This window comes from Hemiscyllium ocellatum, chromosome 4 (assembly GCF_020745735.1).
Source record: "Hemiscyllium ocellatum isolate sHemOce1 chromosome 4, sHemOce1.pat.X.cur, whole genome shotgun sequence".
NCBI classification, from domain to species: Eukaryota; Metazoa; Chordata; class Chondrichthyes; order Orectolobiformes; family Hemiscylliidae; genus Hemiscyllium; species Hemiscyllium ocellatum.
In genome coordinates, this window is record NC_083404.1 from 96,733,633 (window position 1) to 96,755,886 (window position 22,254).

The following is a 22,254-nucleotide window of genomic DNA, read 5'->3' on the forward strand; positions in this document are numbered from 1 at the left end:
AAAAACAAAATACATCTCCATAAGCAGAATAGCTAAATTCACCTGATCAATTGTTTCCAGTTTACGAAGGAGGGGGAGGAGCAGTATCTGATCATTTACAGATAGAAAAGGGAGGATGTTTCACTGAACAATCATTCCCACAGTAAACAAATACTTAGAATTCAATTTCCACTATATACATACAGCTCAAATTACTGTACTCTTGGTTCACGTAAGATGAATCTTCCCTCTTTACCTAGTTTTTAATCAGATGGATGTCCCAACAGAGTAATCAATGTATTTAATGAATTCGTAGTAGGCTGTTAACAATGTATTTCCTCTTTTCCCTGCTAAAACAGATTATATCAGAAAAGAAAACGCTGAGAATGTTTAACAGGTCAGACGATATCTGTAGGGAGAGAAGCTGAGTTAATGTTTTAGGTGGATAATCTTTTATCAGTTCTGAACTAGCAACAAATATTGCACGGAAAAAGAGAAACAGAAGTGGACCAATCAGTTCCTTCAGCCGATTTCAACACTCGGTAAGGTCTATATAGTTGTTCGCTCTCTCAAATTCCATTCAACTTATCTTTTTCTGCAGATGCTTCCATACATGACCTTTCAAAATAAAAATCAGCTGTCTTGAAAACCTCTTTTGACTCAGTATCCGTGGCCATTTGCAATAGGAAGTTTCGGGATTCCAGTACCCTTCGTGTGATTTCATTCCTAAATAGCTATAGTTCTAACTTGAAAATAATACCGTCTTGTCTAGATTGTCCAACAGGAGGAAATGGGTTTTCTACAGCTTCAGATTTCAAATCTCTACATCCATTTAAGGACCTCAATTAGATATTCTCTCCTCCACTTAACCACCTTTTTAAAGCCAAAGAACACAATCCAAGTTTATGGCCAAGACTGAACACAAGAACCTACCAGGGTTTTGATTAAGGGTTTGGACAACCGAAGGTTGATTTCCTCATTTTGAATCCTGAATTAGAGTCATAGAGCACGGAAACAGGTCCAACTCGTCCATACCGACCAAATATCCTACATTAATTTAGTGGCCTTCTGTCTCGTAACATAATGGTTCACGGTGTGCTGGTCAGCCCTGTGTTAAACGTCACCTGGTGTGGTGCAGGATCCCCACTTTGGCATGGCAATGTCAGCTGCATTAGCAGCTGAGGAAGACAGTGTCTAAAGAAAGTGCGCCATTCACTGGTTTGTTTCCTAATTTAAAAATCACACAACACCAGGTTATAGTCCAACAGGTTTAATTGGAAGTACACTAGCTTTCGGAGGGCTGCTCCCTCATCAAGTGATAGACTACCACCTGATGAAGGAGCGACGCTCCGAAAGCTAGTGTACTTCCAATTAAACCTGTTGGACTATAACCTGGTGCTGTGTGATTTTTTTTTAACTTTGTACACCCCAGTCCAACACTGGCATCTCCAAATCTTGTTTCCTAATGGCTCTCTTAACCAGAGTAGCTTTCCATGTCTGCCTACCTCTTCCGGTGCCCTTCCACACTGTCAGCCCCCAAACATCACAGCCTTCAGCGACTGTTAATACTGATATTGTCGGTATCAATGCCAGACACCTTTATGTCTTGCTTGTAGATGCCCTGGTAGTGGAGGGCTGGATGTGTAAGGGATTGTGAACCATTGGCCAGTTCACCATACAGAGAGTTCTGCTCTCATTCAACCTGTGTACTGATGTTTAGCAATGTATGTGGACTGATGAAAGCTGCACCTTCAGCAGTTCTCCATTGGTGGCCTTAGCCTATAATTCAAACGATTTCTAATTCAGAAAAGGAGCAATATTCCATCAGTCTCTTTGATCACCACCGCAACCCCACACTCAATATTTTAATGATTTCTAAAAGGGATACAAATCTCATTAGGTACCCACATAGCACGTAGACGTCTCTTCTGAAACAAATACAAATTACTGGGCAAACTCACCATCTTGAGGTTTTGTTTTCTCTGGTCCAAAGTAGATGACTTCAAATGCGGTAATATTACACTCCATCTGCGTTGGTGTAATGCTATATCCATGCGTGTATCAAGATGTTGGTATGTTTCTATCTGCTCAAATTTGCAAGATGTCACCGTACCTTCATATGCATTGAAAGTGCTGCACTGAACAATGTTCAATTACCCGTTTCAAACGTGCTGATAGAAAATCTAATCTTAGCAATAATTAAGGAGCTCATATCTATAGTTAACCTACCAACTAACTCAATCTTGTTCGGTGGACTGTGTTGCCGAGTATGTCAAATGAGTGTGTACTCCTCCTTTGCCTCATTATACCTTTATCTACATTATTTCAGTATTAACTTTCGACTTACAAATATTCGCGTTCATCAGTTTAAATAGTAAGAAATTCGTAATACTCTTTATAACAGTGAAACCGTGAAACAGCTTACTAGCCTAGAGTTTGAGAATCTGGAGATTCTATGAAATACTTTGAAAATAACTAGAACTGGAAGAGATATTTGTCTCGGTACCCTTTCTGGTCTCGCATTGCACTTCTTTAGATTCATTTAAGTGGTAAACCGAATGAAGTAATGCCAGCTATGTGTCGTTTATAAGTCACCTGGTACCAAGTAATGAAACTCTCAAATGTTATCCTAACAATGTCCAATTTCATTCTGCGGTGGGAATCGTTGAGCTTTTTCGTAATTTTTGCAGTTGGAAAATCATCCAAAACTTGTTAACGCCCTTTCTTTCTCCATACATTAACTCAAACCTTTCTCCTTACTTGTTCCCAGTCGTCTCACTCAACTGTTTTCATGATTCGGGAGTATCTCATTTTTGTATTTCCTTTGCATGTCCTCATTCAACCTCTTTCTCGATTATCCTTTTTGTCTCCCATTCTTGGTGCTTAGAACACCAGAGTCCTCCATATCTGTCCGTTGATGGAGCCTTCAAGATCTTCCCTTCCCTTTAATGTGATAACACACGCGTGCATTTTAAAAGAAAAGATTTGCATGTAGTTTCCTTGCTCTAACCCTTTTGCCTCAGCATCTCGTTATTTACTGGTTCTTCCCATTCAGCTATATTTTTTGGACACCTTTCCTTGAAAAAAGACCTGAGATACTAAATAAGTCAGCTCAATATCACTGAACTGAGAATCATTTTTTCCCCTATATCTTCAGTTTTAAAAAAAAACCCAAATGCGCTTCGTCTTTCTCGGATCCAAATGGTCTGCATAGACATGGGAGAAGGCAGCCGGTTGACAGTAGGTCATGAATCTGAATGGCTGCAAATGTGTTGCTGGTCAAAGCACAGCAGGCCAGGCAGCATCTCAGGAATAGAGAATTCGACGTTTCGAGCATAAGCCCTTCATCAGGAATAAGAGAGGCCGAATGCCTCCTTCTGCGTTGTAACCATTCTCCAATTGTTAGGTTTTGTTTTCTTTAGATGTTCCCATTACTTTTTTTAAAAAAGAAAAGATATTTTGACCATTCATCTGCACATCCTCAATCAAAAAAGACTTTCAAACATGTTTCTTTTTAACTCCAATCGAATGGACCAAAACAGGGCTAATGTACAATTTGGCAGGACCATGGACCATGATGTTTCCAAGCCAATGTGGATTTAGTCTGTTCGAAGTGAATGTCGATACACGTTGATCTTAAGCAGTCTGAGGCTTCTCCAGGAATAGAAATCAGATCCGTGAATTTCTGGAGCTGTATTCAAGCACAGGCAGTGCAGACTCGCGAAGATGCCTGCGGGGAACATAGCCACAGCACGAATCTGAAGGAGAGAAGATAATGATCAGGGAGGCAGTGTCCGGGATATGTGATAAATGATATAACAATGGAAAATGCCCGAGGAGCATTTCCAACATTTTCTGTTTTTGTTTCCGATTACCAACACCTGCAGCATTTTGATTGTGTACATGTGGCGGGTGGTATTATTTTATGGTCTCCTCAAAATAACTTCCCTTTCTTAAGGTGAAGCTTAGAAGTCCCTCCCCAGTCGTGACATCACGAATGTATCGAATCTCCTTATATCGACTGACTAAAAACAGTTCCAGTCTCACTATGACTCTGGACTGCAAACCGACAGATCACCAGGAAATCCTTCTTCACCTCGACACAGAATCGATCGGACTGAACTGGAATTCATGTGTTACTGGAAAACGACCTCCTTGATCCAAAACCAGACAGTCTGGCGAAAGCATATAAAACCTGTGCGCTCATGTAATTCATCAGGCTGTAAAGCGTGGATCCATCAATAAGTTAGTGGGCATTTTTCACAACTAAAGTTGGAGCCCACCTTCAATGCTCAGTGTTACTGTTCTTGGTGTGTAAACATTGTATTGCACCCCAAGCAAGTAAAGGAGTCTCCCCAACAGGTACGAAACTGATGTCAAAAATCAAGAAAAATGTTTGCTTCCCGTATTCAGAATATATTATAATTTAGTATTCATCACGACAACATTTTTGCAGACGGAAAGCTGTGCTGTAAATTAAATATATTTGGCTACTGATCTTACTGAAGGACAATATTTAATGCCAATTTAACGGTAAGGAGCCGGGTTGTTGTACCAACAAGAGTTTGCAGTTTCCCCAAAACCTCTGGCAATGCAGAACCTATAAGCATTTCAAAATAATTTGAGAATATAGCATGGTGATCATAAGTACCCAAACTAGTTTTGATGACATTTGTAAATTATGCGTGAGAAATCACAGACTCACGAAATTGTTTAGAGTTTTATTTGGTTAATAAATTACAATGTTTACTGTTGAAAAAAAACGCATCAAACACAGTCACGAGGTCTTAGTGTGTAACGTGTTACTTTTATTCCATAAGATGTTAAATGGCTTTCCCTTCGATTAAAAAAAGGTTCAGATGTAGTTATGTTCTAATTAACCTGTTCACAGATGTTATTACACACCCCTGGAGCTGAGCAAATGCACTCGAACGTGGTTCCAATGTGAAGTTATCAATAATTAGCTACCGCAAGAATCTCAACAAGGTTTCCCACAACTTTGAATTGTCACGTCCCTGAACTGAAAACTTCAAATTTCAGTTAGTTCATTCTATTAATCACAACAAACTGCTATTTAATATTAGTAGAGAACGTAAGATACCAGAGAAATGGTAAAATGATTTCATTTGATCGCCTCTCATGTCAGACTGTGTTTACTGATTTAGCAGATTGCCCTAGCCCCGCCCCTCCAAGAAATCGGAACCGGGTATAAAGTTAAAACTCACACAGCACCAAGTTATAGTCCAACAGGTTTATTTGGAAGCACTAGCTTTCGGAGCGCTCCTTCTCCGAATACTAGTGCTTTCAAATAAACCTATTGGACTATAACCTGGTGTTGTGTGAGTTTTAACTTTGTCCACCCGAGTCCAACACCGACACCTCCAAGTCATAGAATAAAATTAGTTACGTTGCACATATCATGCTGATAGACAGCATATCTGCTTGTAATTGCTCGTGAAATCATGTCATGCTAGCTCGTAGCAATGGCCTATATCACATCACCCGCAGCATAACTCCAATCTGTTGCATCGCTCCTATTCAAAGCGTTCAAGTTTACGAGTTGACTCTTAGAGCATAAAACTGACGTGTAACTTGCAGGTGAAGCAAAATTGATAAATTATTCACCTATTCTGCTTTCATAATATGCAGACTAAACATGGACTTGTGTATATGCTCTTGACTTGATTTTGCCATCATATTGACATGCGCATACAGGCCCAATACGTATGATTAGATTACTTACAGTGTGGAAACAGGCCTTTGGCCCAACAAGTCCACACCGACCCGCCGAAGCGCAATCCACCCATACCCTTACATTTACCCCTTACCTAACACTACGGGCAATTTAGCATGGCCAATTCACCTGACCCGCACATCTTTGGACTGTGGGAGGAAACCGGAGCACCCGGACGAAACCCACGCAGACACGGGGAGAACGTGCAAACTCCACACAGTCAGTTGCCTGAGGCAGGAATTGAACCCAGGTCTCTGGCACTGTGAGGCAACAGTGCTAACCACTGTGCCACCGTGCCGCCCGAATATGATTGACATAGGTACGGATGAACTATTTTACGTTCAGATTCAATTATGAAAAATACTTATTATTTGGAAAAGTGTCTATTTCAATCATTAATTCTTACTTTAAAACATTTTTGATTGCTTGGGCAGTTGCAAGGTCAGGAATAGCAGCCCTGGCAAATTAAATGATTCTCCCACATTCTGTTTCATGTCAGCATCATGAATTCCCAAGTCAGGTCTTAGTCTATTTTGCCCCAAAATATATCTTAACTCCAAACTTACATCAGTATTCAGTCTACCTCCAACCTGACAGTTCCTTTTTCCTTACCAGTCACTCATCTGTCCCTTGAGTGAGTGCCAATCTTATGCCAATTATCAGTGAAATAAGCAATTTTGTACCATGCAACTGCAGTCAACATGGAACATAGGAGTCTGTTCAAACTGATTTCACTTTGAAGTCATATAACTAACAGAAAATAGAAAAATAAATTCATTCTGTGAGGCTGGACTGAAATATAGATTAAAGTTGAAATGCATCGTTATGAACTAAAAGTTGTCACTATAGTCTTAACAGCCCATAGAGCTGCTCTCACATTAGAAGGCAGATGACTGGTGATGGTTTAACCAGAGGGTCACAATACCTCAGGCAAGGTGAGAGTCATAGAGCCATATAGCATTGAAACAGGCTCTTCGGCCCACCACATTTAAGCTGACCAACAAATACCAAATTACACTAATTCCCTTTACCTGCACTTGTCCATAGTCTACTACGCCCAGGCATTTTAAGTACTCATCCAGATGCTTCTTAAGTGTTGACAGAGTATCTGCCTCTGCAATCCTCAGGCAGCATGTTCCACATTTCTGCCACCCTCTTAGTGAATTATTTTCCTCACATCTCCTCTAAACCATTTAGTCCTCACCTGAAACTTATGCCCCCTCAATTTAGGCATATTTGCCAGGGGAAAAAAATTCTCACAAAGTACTCTGTCCATGCCTCTCAGTTTTGGATACCTCAATCAGATCACTTCTCAATTTCCCTTGCTCCAAGGAAGACAAACTGATGCTTTTCATCCCAAACAACATCCTGTTCTCTGCCTCCTCTTCAGTACAATCATGTCCTTCCGATTGTGTGGCAAACAGAATTGTACACAGTATAAACAATATGTTACAAAGATGTAACTAAATGTTTTTGCTCCTATATTCTATGCCCTGGCTAATGAAGGCAAGCATCCTATATGCCTTCTTCACCACTTTGTCTACCTATGCCAACACCTTCAGGGATCTATGGACTTGTACACCAAGGTCTCTTTATTCCTCAATACTCCCTGGGACCCTACCATTCATTCTAATCCTTTCCTTATTAGACCTCCTAAAATGCATCACCTCACAATTATCAGAATTAAGTTCCATCTTCCATTGCTCTGCCCAGCAATTGATCAATAGCAGACCATAGCCTAAGACGATCCTCATTTTTTTTGTTATCTGCAAACTTAATAATTATATTTGCTGTGTTCACAACCAAGTGTTAATGTACGTAACAAACAGCAAGGGTCCCAAAACAGATCCCTGCAGTACACCGCTGGTCACAGGCTTCTAATCACAAAACATCCACCCATTATCACCATTTGCCTCTTGTTTGCAAGCCAGTTTTGGATCCAATTTGCCATTTGCCTTGGATCCCAAATTATGCAAAATGTTTTTACTTAAAAAAAGGCCTTTTACCTAACAGACCAGTCTTCCATGTGGGACCTTGTCAGATGCCTTCCATACAAATCACATCAACTGCATTACTGTATTCAATATATTTAATCACATTTTCAGAAACCCAATTAAAGTTTTTGCACAGAATCTCCCTTTAACAAATCCATGCTCACTATCCCTGATTAACCTCTCTTTTCCAAGTGTTGATTAATGCTATGCCTCATAAATTTTTCCTAATAATATTCTTACCACAGACATCAGAACAAGTTGTCTGTAACTACCTAGCCTATCACTGCTGCCCTTCTTGAACAAAGGAACTACATTAGCTATTGTCCATTCATCTGGAACTTCACCTGTGACCAATGAAATATTAAATATTTCTGCTAGTGCCCTAACAATATCCTCATTTGCCTCCCATAACAGACTGGGATACATCTCATCAGACGTTGGGATTTATGTACCTTTATGCCCATTAAAGCATCTAATACCTCTTCCTTATTAGTTTTAATATGTTCTAGAACCTCACTATCCCAACTGAAATTTCCCGCTTTAATATCTTTCTCCTCTGTTAATACAGTTCTGAAGTATTCATTTAAGACCTAACCCACGTTCTCAGACTCCGTGCACTTTTACTCTTGATATAATTATAAGAAGCCTTGGCTTTCCTTGATCCTGTCTGCCAAAGATATTTCATGGCGCCACTTTGCACTCCAAGTTTTATTAAGCAACCCTGTACACTTGTGAAAGGCCTCCCATGTTTGTAATATGTTGAGGTTGAGAAGAAGAATCTTTCATTGCAATCGCAGCTGATGTGGGATTGAACCCATACTGTTAGTATCAATAACCAGCTGACCGACCAAGATAAACCAACCTACCTGCATGAACTAGGAAGTGTGCTAATCCTGTCCTTGTTTGAAGAGGAAGATTTCATTTCATAATTTCATCTAATGAGTGAGCCAATTTGACTGCTTTTATCTGCACAAATAATGATGTCACATTTTTATAGCAAATGTTTTTCACAACATAATGTTCTTTATCCTGAGTTCTCTCCTTTTTATCTATATAATCTATGCTAAAAGCACATGGCATTGGCTTTCATATGACACTCAGAAGTAACTTTTGATGATTGTGGTTCACTTCACAACTGTCATTGTGCAAAGCCATTTTTTTGTCCGATGTCAGTTATAAACGAGCTTTTTTTACAAATTGAAAATAAACAGGACTGAACCAGGAAAGGCAATTGGGAAAATTGAAACTAATTACAAAAATTTAGGGATTCTGAAATTTGGTAGAACGTTTTGGAAATACACACAACTCTAATCACCAGTTCATACTTCTTTCAAATGCAAATAAAATCCTATTTGGCCGTACAGACTCTCTTTCTTCTCCATTAAAGGCTCACTTAATTTCTGGCTTCCCGGTCTGGTGAAAAGACTGATGAAATTTTAAATCTGGTTTCTTTTTGCAGGTGCTTATGGGCCTGCTGTTAAGCCCCAACAAATTTTACTTAAGAGTTTCAATGTTTTATCTTTTTCATATCATTTGGAAGGATTTTGTTGACCGACAATTACAAAATGAAGAAACATATGAACATTTAAATTAGGAGCAGTATTAGTCACCTGAAGTCTACTCCATCACTTTCATTCCCATATTTGTCAAGACTCCACGTACCTCTTCCTTTAAAATATTCAATGACAGTGCCTCCACTATTCTTTGGGGAAGAGAGTTCCACAGATTCATGACCCTCTGCATGGAATAACAATCTTATCGTCTCTGTCTTAAATGGGAAATCTCTTATTTTAAAATGTGACCCCCATAGCTTTTCGCTAAGGATTGGATAAATATAATATCGAGGGAAGACCCTTATATTAGAGATCAAGATGTACCATTAATTTGGGTAGTGGTGGTCAATAATAAAGATAAGACATTACTTGTGGGAATAGTATGTAAGGTCACCCAACAGTAAACACACTACAGAATAGGATAGACAGGAAGTAATAATGGGAGCTTGTGAGAAGGACACTGTGCAATCGTGGTTAATTTTATCTACAAATAAATTGAATGAATCAGGTCAACAAAGGTAGCTTGGATAATGTTTTGGGTCAGTTTCTTAGTATGTTACGTTGTAGAGCTAACTAAAGAGCAGACTACAGTAGATACGATAAAGTTAAAAATCACGCAACACCAGGTTATAGTCCAACAGGTTTATTTGGAAGCACTAGCTTTCAGAGCACCGCTCCTTCATCAAGTAGTTATGGAGGTTAAGATCATACTCACAGAATTCATAACCAAAGGAGTCCAGAGTCATGGAAATGTGATACAGTAAATAATCCGTTCTTTTTATGTAAATCCCATATTAAAGATTTACATATCAAAAAACAGAAACCAGCACATCCCATTGTAAAAGATGACAGTTTTAATCTAAGATTGTTGACTGCATCACATTTCCATGACACTGGACTCCTTTGGCTATAAATTCTGTGAGAATGACCTTAACCTCCACAACCACCTGATGAAGGAGTGGCACTCCGAAAGCTAGTACTTCCAAATAAACCTGATTTTTAACTTTGTCCACCATAGTCCACCACCAGCATCTCCAAGTCATTGTAATACAACAGTATGCAATGAGATGGCATTAGTTAATTACCTCAGTGAAAATGTCACTAGGTAACAGTAAACGTAATATGATTGAATATCACATTCAGTTTCTGAGAAAGAAGATTATACCTAAGACTAGAATTTTAAAGTTGAATAAGGTTAGCAATGAAGCCATAAAGTCAGAGCTGCCTAAAGTGAAGTGGGAAATTAGGTTACGGAATAGGTCAACAGAGATGCAGTTGTAGATATTTAAGGAGGTATTGCAGAATACTCAGCAAAGGTACAGTGAGAAACACAAAAATTTCTCCAAGGGAAAGGTGACTAACTAAGAATGTTTTAAATAGTTACAGTTTTATAGTTCTGCAAGGATGAGTGACAAATTAGGGTGACATGCTGGTTCAGTGGTTAGCACTGCTGCTATATAGCATCAGGGACCTAGGTTTGATCCCAGCTCCAGGTGGTGTCTGCTAGGAATGTGCACATTCTCTCCATGTCTACATGGGCTTCCTTCTGGTGCCCTCGTTTCCTCCAAAGTCCAAAGAAGTGAAGGTTAGGTGGATTAGCCATGCTAAACTGGAGTGTGGATGGCTCGCCTCATTACCCTAGGAAAGTAGGAGGTCAGCCGACAAACTTAGGATAACACTGCCAAACAGCTTTAACATGCTTGGCGGGGTAAGTCGATGCAGAGACAGACATCTATTTCTCAGTGGTAGGTAGCCCCATCCTCTTGGACTGCAGGTAAATCTCATTTGGAATATGAGGAACAGGATTTGCTATGAGGATATTGTCACTTCCAATGGTTTCAGATGCACCATTGACCACAGCCTCAGCACTTGTCATCCCTAATAATGGCCAGCACTATTTCCTCCATAGTGTTTAGGCGAGATGGGACCATTCGGTGCAGCAGATTCGCTGTCGATGATTAGCCACTGCCCTTTGACCACCGAGGATGCTTAGCCACCGCCCATTGGCCTCTGAAGACGATTTGCCACCGCAAGTAAGTTGTATATTTTGAATATTGGTGGTAAATAAAATTGTCGTTATATTGGTTAAGATAGTGTTTGCGTTGTTTCAGTAACAACTTATTTTCGTTACAGGAGAGTTTTTTTAAGCTTGTATTTTTGGAACAGAAATTTTTCGTATGGAAACAGAAATCATTGGTAAACATGGAAATAAGAAGTTTTACCACGGTGGTTTTATATATATTTTTGATAAACTATCCAAGAGTGATTTAAGTATTAAGTTTTGGCCATGTGAACAAAGGGGCCGATGTAATGGATGGATCCACACTAAGAGTGGCACTGTGATAAAAACAATTAATGGACACACACATTCTCCTTCCGCAGCAAGTGTCCAAGTTGCGAAAGTGAAAACAAGTTTAAAACGTCGTGCGGAAGAAGCGCAGGAAGTATCTAGTGTTCTTATTAACGAATGGGTAGCTGATGTCCCTCAGTCAGTCCTAGCATCTTTACCGACGACAAGCAGCATGAAGAAAATAATTCGACGAGAAAGGAATGATATTAATTTAGTGCCACCAAACCCTACTGATCTTCAGCATTTGGTGATTCCAATTAGATACAAAATACATAAGCCGGATAACGGAGCAGAAAAAAAAAAGTTCTTTTGGTGGATAGTGGTCAAGGAAGTAATCGTATAATCATATTTGGTAGGGAATCTTGGATACATCATTTAGCAGAATTGACATGGTTTGTGGATGGTATGTTCAACATAGCCCCTATTTTATTCTCTCAGATATATTACATTTTAGCAAAACGACTTGATGGGGTTCATCCAATATTGTATATACTTCTATCAAATAAGCACCGTTCAACGTATGTATGCATGTTTGAAATGGTGAAGTCCTTGGTACCTAATTCCAGACCACAGTATGTCCATTGTGACTTTGAGCTGAAATTTCAATTAATGTCAATGTGTGATTTTACTGCCATTATAAAGATTTTTAAAATATATTTCCTTTTTCTGGTTAAAGTTTGTAACTAATTTTTGTATATAAACCAATAAAATGCTATTTATTTTACCTCTTTTTTTATCAATATGTAGTATATAGTTATATAAATAAAGGGGACTGAGAAGTATGAAAGAACAGGCGGGAGGGAAAACAATCAGTACATATATATATTTCCGGTGGCGAATAGTTTCCAAAGGTCAAAAGACCACAGTGGAGAAAAGCTGGTGGTGAGCCAGCAGTGGCTAATCATCAGTGGCGAATCATCACCAACCTGAGTTTAGGACATGTAAATATATCTATCCATATCCGGTTAGCTCCAATGACTCCAATTATGTGTCACTTTATCTTGCAGGAAAGAGAAATGTATTTCTTTGCATATTGTGCAAACTGCTTGGGTAATGTTTGTGGTGGTTGAATTTGTGATAGTGTATCCAAACCGTGAGATGTGAGTATGACTATTGCAGCAGTTGAAGTGCGTCAGGAAATGCTATGAAAGTTATTTATGATCTCTGATTGATAGAGATTGTTGGCAGGTTAATGAGTCAGCTATAAGAAAGCAGAGAATGCTGGAAAAAAACCTCAGCAGATTTGGCAGCATTTACATTGAGAGAAACAGCATTGCTGTTTTGAATTCAATGACTCTTCTTTGGAGAGAGTCAGTTGTGGTACTGAGGGTAGTGTCTGACATTACTAAAGGAGTTAGTAGGAAATTCATTTGAACCTGAATTCACTGAACCTCACCACTCGTATGAGTTCAAGTCATTTCTCTAAATGTCCATCTCCTCCATCAGACTTCCAGAGAAGTGTTTCATGCTTTTGTATATTTTGTCATTATTTTCCAGGCCAGATTTCCCTATCAGCGTTCCGGAGAGACCACTCCCTCCGTGACTCCCTCGTCAGGTCCACACCCCCCACCAACCCAACCTCCACTCCCAGCACCTTCCCCTGTAACCGGAAGAAGTGCAAAACTTGCGCCCACACCTCCCCCCTCACCTCCCTCCAAGACCCCAATGGATCCTTCTATATCTGTCGCAAATTCACCTGCACCTCCACACACGTCATTTACTGTATCCGTTGCACACGATGTGGTCTCCTCTACATTGGGGAGACAGGCCGCCTACTTGGGGAACGCTTCAGGGAACACCTCTGGGACATCCGCACCAACCAACCCAACTGTCCCATGGCTGAACACATTAACTCCCCCTCCCACTCTGCCAAGGACATGCAGATCCTTGGCCTCCTCCATTGCCAGACCCTGACCACACGACGCCTGGAGGAAGAGCGCCTCATCTTCCGCCTAGGAACCCTCCAACCACATGGGATGAATGTAGATTTCTCCAGCTTCTTCATTTCCCCTCCACCCACCTTATCTCAGTCCCAACCCTTGGATTCAGCACCGCCTTCTTGACCTGCAATCTTCTTCTCGACCTCTCCGCCCCTACCCCCTCTCCGGCCTATCACCCTCACCTCCTTCCACCTATCGTATACCCAGCACCTCTCCCCTAAATCCCCTCCCCCTACCTTTTATCTCAGCCCGCCTAGCACACCAGCCTCATTCCTGAAGAAGGGCTTATGCCCGAAACATCGATTCTCCTGCTCCTCGGATGCTGCCTGGCCTGCTGTGTTTTTCCAGCATCACATTTTTCAACTCTAGTCTCCAGTATCGGCAGTCCTCACTTTCTCCCAGATTTCCCTATTGCCCTACTGTCAGCGCCTGCTGCTGTAGGGAGTGGGTAAATAGCATGATTAGTGTTGGCTTCAAGCAGAAATCATTCTTTTGAGTGGGGTGCATGAATTTGGTCAAACCCACATAATTACCTCTGTGCCTGTTTTCAATTTTGCCCACCTTATTTCCTGTTCTGAACGCATTGCTTCTGCTGAAAATTGTTATTGAATGCCAATAACTAGTCAGTATAAAATAAATGTAAGGTATTATTTGTTGGCGGTTCTCTGTTCAGTAGCTTGAAAAGTGACCTTGTTATGTCAGTTGATGTTTTCTGTTTCTTTGTAAGTCTATCATCTTTTCAGTATGATGATTGGGAAGAAAAGTACAATGGCATCTGTTCAGCTGATTTTTTTTTCCCTGCACTATTTTTCTTTATGCCTATGAGAGTTGTTCATGAAAATACCCATCAATGCTTTTTATTGTCTTTATTAAAATAACAATGATTACTGTTTCTGCACTTAAAACAGAGATGGTAATCTAACAATAGAATACACAATAATATGCTTTTACACCCTGAGTAAAAATAGTTCAAAAAAAATCTAGCAACAAACAAGCCATTTTAGCTGCAATGCCTTAAGCTTTTCAAAGTTCCACTGTATCTTAATTATGGAATAGGCCAGTCATGGGGTTTGTTGTCTCAGGGTCATCTAAGAACCTTGATCCAGGAGAATTAATAGCTACTGGCAACTTAGGAAATGCACTTTGTTATTACAAATAGGTGCTATTTCCCATTTATCTGTTTTGAAAACTGTAACATTGGGAAGCATTTACTTTAATAGTAGAACAGAAATTGCTTTCCTTTTCCCAATACATTATTAATATTGAATCTTGTATCAAGTATCATTGTTTTAAAAATAACCAATAAAACATTGGATGGATCAGGTATTCACTGGAGTTTTGAACAATGAGAGGTATTATATTGAAACGTAAAATCCTGACTAGACTTGACAGGATGGAAGGATGGACCTTTCTAGAGCTGGTTGGGCAACTGTTAGGAAGGTAAATACTCAGGTGAGTTGATTCAACGAGATACCTCCCTTTTGTTGCCATACAGCAATCAAATTCTGAACAGGATGGTCTATGGGGGCACCTTCCTGATAATTAAGGCACTTTAGTGTTTAATTAACAGCAACATAAGGTCACCGCACACAACTACCACTCTGATTACATGTTTTCCCAGTAGATGGTAACAATGGATGTGCCCTGTGTACCAGGTTAGGCAGTTCCATTTGCCCCAATGTGGGGGTTTATCAGAGGCACAGATAAAGAGTAATTGGAAGCTGGCTGGTGAAAGTCACCACCCAGATACACCTCCTGAAAGGAAAATTGTTGACTCTCTTGCCAGTTGAACTCTCATGGCTTGCTTCCAGCAACCCTCACTAGTCCCATTAGTTGCCGACTTCCGATTGGCTTCTAGCTGAATGGAACATCAGTGGGTAGGCTCCGGAAATGCTGTGATGCTGCCAGTCAGCATGACGTATGTCATTGGAGCTCTGTCTGATGGGCTTTCTCACTAATGGGATAAGAGCTTAATTGGTTAGTTATCCCTGAAGATGCCCAGACCCACACTTAAGGTACCTCACAAAAAGTCATATCATAAAATGTTAGAGGTAGTACATTGGCATGGATAGGGAATTGGCTAATGGGCAGCAAACAGCAAGTGGAAGTAAGGGGTTATTTTTGAGCTTGGTGACCTGAAATAGGTGGGGATCCACAGGGATCAGTGCTGACACTGCAACTGTTTACGATAGATATGAATGACTTGGAGGAAGGAAGAAAATGTACTGTAGCCAAATTTGCAGAGGACAAAAATAAGTTGAAAGGCATGTGATGTGAGTGATACAAACAGTTTACAGAGTAATATTGTTAGGTTAAGTAAATTGGCAAATGTGTGTGATGTGAGAAATTGCACAGTCATTCATTTTAGAAAGGAGAACAAAAAAAGTGTATTTCTGAGACAGAGAAAGGCAGTAGATAACTGCAAAACAAAGAGGGTATTTGTGCAGAAAACACAGAAAGCTAGCACACGGTGCAGCAGGTAAGCAGAAAGACTAAATGAACTTTGACTCTTATTTCAAGGGGGTTGGAGTTTAAAGGTAGGCAAATCTTACTACAACTGCATCAAATGCTTATGAGTTCAAATCTGAAGGATTCACTAAAATGGCTCCCAGTATACAGAGACTGTCTTATGAGCAAAGATTATACAGGTTCGGACTTGTTCATTGAAATTTAGAAGAATGAGAGGTGATCTCATTGAAACATATAGTATTTTTAAAGGGCTTGATCCAGTAAATGCTGGAAGGATGTTTCCCTTCATTGGAGAGTCTATGACCAGACGGCATAGGCTCAGGATAAAGGTGTACCAGTTTAAGACTGAGATGAGGAGGAATTGCATATCTCAGAGGGTTATGAGTCTTTGGAATTCCTTGCCGCAGAGTGCTGTTAGGGGCAGAGTTCTTGTTTATATTTAAGGCTGAGATGGATAGAGTCTAGATCAGAAAGGGAATCAAAACATATGGCAAAGAAAGTGGATGTGAGAAATGTCAGATCAGTCATGATCAAATTGAGTGCTGGAGTAGGCTCAAGGGGCTGAATGGCCTACTCCTGTGCATATTTCTTATGCCGAGAACACTAAATCTCAGCTGATGTTTTGCCTTGCAAGAATAACAAGAACACATGTTAAAAATAAAACATTTCCTATTCAAAATGGAGATGAGGAGAATTGTTTTTTTTCTGAGGGAAATGAGTTTGTGGAATTCTCTTCCAAAAATAAATGCAGGATTGTTGAATATTTTTAAGACAGTGGTGGGATAAACATTTAAAAAGTATTTATTCAGAAGATATTGGTATTACTGGCTAGCCCACTGTTTATCCTGGAAAAGGTCATAGTAAGCTGTTTTCTTGAACTATTGCAGCCCTTGGAGTATAAGGCCATCCCACAATGCTGTTAAGAAAGGAAATTTGTTTGTTTAGACTTTGTAGCAATTAGAAACAACTGAATGGCTTGCGAGGTCATTTCCAGAGAGCAGTCCAGGATCAACCACATTGCTGTGTGTCTAGAGTCACATGTGTGCCAGATCAGTAAAAATGGCAATTCCTTTACTAAGGAATAATTGTGGATCGATTTTTAAAAAAGTTATATCAATTGACAGTGATTACATTGTTGCTATTAGATTTTTATCCTCATTGAATTTTAGTTTCACTATGCTATTGTGGAATTCAAATTCTTCCCCATAATTTTAGACTCAGGTTCCAGGTTACTAAAACCAGTAACACTGTCATTGACCCCAAAGCAGCAAATAAATCAGGGAAGCAGCAGCCCCAAGGGTCTGCAGCAACAGTTTACAGGTCTTAACATCAGGTATGAAAAGCAGCAGCACATTACAACAACAGGTAAAATTTTTACAAAAATATGCCAGTAATTAATTAAAAGTCATTGCTTTTAAGGTGCAACCTGACAAGAAAAAGCCAAAATAAAAGTATTCCAAACTGACTGCAATAATTATAATACAATTCCTGACTTATTTGTTGGGAATGGCTGCTACCAACTTGCAAACGCAGTCAGTCTCAATGTAAAATTGTTTTGGATCTTTAACCCTGGCAGCTGGTTTTGATTTACAACTCAAATCAGTGTTTCCACCAGTTATGCCACTTTAGTACCAGCCTCAATTCCAAATGAAAACTGAATAATAACAATGCAGCATACATCCCAATTGTCTCTAATTCTGCAACCCTTTCAGGAAGCAATTTTATTATCTGTTCTGACTACATATAGAACAACAACATTAGTGCCTGTCCACTTTGAAAATGCTGGAACCCCACTGAGCCATTTAATATTTTTGAATGCTGAAAACAAATATTGGCAGAGTGCCCTGACTTACATTTTCCATCCAACCAGTTGTTTTTTCCAAAAGAAATTTTGCAATATTTATTTTAACTCCTCCAAGATACGATTATTTCTGAATGTTATGATGTTACAATTCCCATTCAAAACATTTAACGTGATGTTTATAAGTGCAACTCTAAATGATTGACCCAGGATCATTTTCACACCTTCAGATTAGACATGAGGTGCACTACCAACAGAGGAAAATATTGATTTCAATAGCTCATCTGCCCCAATGTCATTTACCCAGAAAAAGTAATGCATTCTTTGCATTTACTGGGCCCAGGCTTCAGCAGCAGGTTCAAGTGAGTCAAACTTCCCAAATAACAGCATGATGCCAGAAATGCTTACCCCAACACAAAGATGACAGTTGCTTGCAAATTTCTTCAGGAGTGTGCTTTTTTTCTGTTGCCACTGAAATAACTTTATAGATGCCAGTATCCCCTCTCAAGTTACTATTTATCTCCACGCCGTGAGTCCTTGACACTGATCCAGTTACTTCAGAGTCAGCTCTCAGAGTGAACAGGATGTCTGACCCTCCTGTTCTTATCTGTCAGCCAGGGCTCCCTGATCGGATCAGATTAGCAGACCCAGGCTATGAAGTCTATCTAGTTGACCTCATTACAGTCACTACAGATAACCCCTCTTGAAATGTGCTTTGCCAAGAAGCAATCCAGCATAAACTAACTACCCTTTTTCAGGAATATATTTTGTCACTTAACAAATTACGTTAGAGACAAAAAACCTGCAGATGCTGGAATCCAAGCTAGACAAGCAGGAAGCTGGAAAAACACAGCAAGCCAGGCAGCATCAGGAAGTGGAGAAGTCAACGTTTCAGGTGAAAGCCAGTCCTGAAGAAGGGTTAAACCTCAAATGTTGTCTTCTTCACTTAATAACTTATGGCAATTTGGTTCCTCCATAACTGTCAGCTTCTCTTCCTTTTTACTTTTTATTCTACTTTCTACTTTTGTACATGATACCATGACTCATAATCATTCATTCCCTTCTCAATTCCTAACTTTGACCTCCTAGGAATCAAATAAGTAGATATTTTATAACTTTCAGATTCTTGTTTGTGTTATTATATCCCCAGTGTAGTCCCTCTAAACATTTTAACCATTGCCATATAAATTATATCTTTCTTTTGTGATACTTAGAAGGTCACTGCTATGTTGATTATGGACATTCCAATACACATATAATATTCAGCACTCTTGTTTACTAAACCCCTTTCATAAATTACTCACACAAGTTATTTTGGAACACTAACATCCTGAGACTAGGAGTAAAAGAGAACAAATATGTTATTCAGAAGTAAAAAGACAATATAAAACATGAAAAAAAAGCAAATGACTAGACTCCAGCTCACTATTGCACACTCTCCCTTTATAATGTGATCTAATGTACAAATAGTTTTGATTTGTACATTTGGTTGTGGTACGCTAGATTTGCTTAGACTTGGTTAAGAGTTTTGCATGCATACCCATTCTGTGTTAAACTTCCTACCAAGGAATTAACATTTTGCTTGTACAAGTTAAAAATGAATAGAAGTAAACCGATATTCTCAATTATATTGTGAACGTTGATAGTTGCATCATAAGTAATCCAAGCAGATATTTCGAAAGCTTGTGCACAAAACTGGGCAAAACCAATGCTTTCAGACCTTTGTAGTTCAAGCACTTCCTGCTTTCTTATGGTACGAATAGTGGTCTAAAAAACTTTCTCCAAAGCTTTAAGTAATGTCTTTATGTACGTATGTATGTATTTTAAAACTCTAATTCGATTTATCATACTTAAATATATAGGCCACATTTAAAGACAGAAATTGAGCCATAGCTATGTTTATATTCTAATGTACTGCTGCTTAGGTGCAGTCAGCAGTACGGTGCATCTTATTCCGATGCTTCATTATTCTAATTATGAAGTGTAAAATGACAATCCTTGTTATAAGCTTGGTAGTTGTTTCATTGTTAAAAGTATTGAATTCACGACAGGGATGTGGCTGGGCCAGCATTTATTGGCCATTCATATTTACTCCAAGATGCTGCCTTCTTAAACCAATGCAATCCATTTGAAACAAAAACAGAAGTTGCTGGAAAAGCTCAGCAGGCCTAGCAGCACCTGTGGAGAGAAATCAGAGTTAACATTTTGGGTCCAGTGACCCTTCCCCAGAACCAATCTATTTAATGTAGGGATACAGACACTGATGTTAGGGATGGAGTTCCAGGATTTTGACCCAGCAGAATTTTAGATTTTAGCATGATTCCAAATAACACAGATCTGAGAAATAAGAAGTATTCTGAAGAAGAGTCAGATTGGATTCAAATGTTAACTCTGTGTGTGTTTTTCTCTCTCTCTCTCTACAGATGCCATCAGATCTGTTGAGTTTTTCCAGCATTTTCTGTTTCAGACTTTCCGTATTCACAGTAATTTGCTTTTATTCTTAGAAGCATCACCTATTCCCAATCATGATTTTATCACCTGGGGGTTTGTTTTCCATTTCCTTTGCTGTTCCTCTATCCTTAGTCAGACTGCCTGTAACCATTTTAATTCCACAAAAATGAAAACCAGATTTCGGCAGAGGAATTGTGGATCAAGCCTAATCATACACATGCAAGTCACCTGAGGGTTACATTATTTACTTCATACTTGATGATACGAATCAAGTGTCCATTAAGATAACAGAATTGAAACACTCCATGCTGTTACTGAATAATTTCACTTCGTCTGTAAGATCAGACGGTAAATCATGTCATAGCAACAGCCAGTAAGATAATTGAAAAGCCTGAAGTGAATATCACAATATCCCAAATGCTTATCAACAGATATTCTCCATATCAAAAATCAAGCATCAGGCAATTTGTGTAGAACATTGAGTTTGCTTGTCTTCTTTAGGGATTTTACTTTATTGTACAAATTGTTCAATACCCTGAACTACATCAGAAATTTTCCAGCTTGTTTGTTTCTCAGATATTGCTCTGGGAATGCAATTCAAATTCATGTAGCTATAATGACACTAACCAGCAGTTAATTTGACAAATCTTAATGAGATAATTAAGAAAAGATCATGCTTAATAATTTGATCTTTATTCCCTAATCATTATTGTTATTTGATTTTCAAAGAAATAGATTTTACTTGATGCAGATGTGTTTTTCTAAAAATAATATTTCATCTGAGCAGTTGCAATGCTATATTTCATTGTGATTTGTAATGCTTCAAAGCAGTGGAATGATATTCTAGTGGTATTATCACTGGAATGTTAATCCAGAGATTCAAGTAATATCTGGGGGACTTGGATTCAAATCTTGCCATACCAGATAGTGGAAATTGAATTAAAAATATTGACTTAATATTTTTGATTAAAAATTATTGACACTTGACTTAAAGCTCCCATGATGATCATTTGCTGATTGTGAGCAAAAGTCCACAGCAATGTTGTTGACTCTTAGCTGCACTTTGGGTAATTAAGGTTAGACAATAAATTGTGGCCTAGCAAGTGATGCCCTCATCTAGTGAATGAAAAAAGAGTTCAAAGCAACAATGAAATCAGTTATTAGCTTATGATAGTCAAAATTTCAAATAATGAAACATATCTTTGTCCCATAAAATTGAAATTATGACAATTTTATGACTTGATATTCTGTATTTATTAATCTTGCTGGAGAAGTAAGCACGATAAACAGCAGCAGAAGATAAGCAAAGAGCTTGAGAGGATGATTCATTCAGGTTTACTGCTGCTCTGAGCATTTGTAGTTTATTACAGTGAAACTGAATATATCAAACCAGAAAGAGTATAAAAAATACAGCAGTTTGATATGATTGTGTGAAATAATGCAATTAAAAGTGCATTCAAAAATAGACAGGGGGCAGAATTGAGCAACATTGACGGTGGTGAGAAATGTGGGGAAATACGTAGTAAATGCAAAAGAAATCAAAATTTCTATGTCAAGAAAACATTTCTAATTATCTCTTTAAGGTTTAAATTTCACAATCACTCCAAAGAGTGATGACAGCATGATGTACATGTATTTGCATATTACAAATAGTGCAATCCACCCCATCTTTGTGCAGCTCTCAAATCTCCTCTCCTTTTCCGAGAAACTAGATTTCACCAATTCCCAATATTAGGTCAGCTTGGTTACCTAGCAGCAGCAGGTTGCCACTTGCATCTCTCAGCTTTCATCCAACTGTCTTCATCACAGTGTCTGTGCATCCTCCATGGACAGCATCCTCTTCCTCCCTTCATCCAATCAAGTTGGCATCAGCAAACCACTTGCCTCGCCAAATCATCAGACTTTGTAACGGCAGAAGGCTGCCGGTCTCTGTGGTTTGACAGTCAGTCAGGATTTAACATTACAATCAGTCATGGGGTTCTT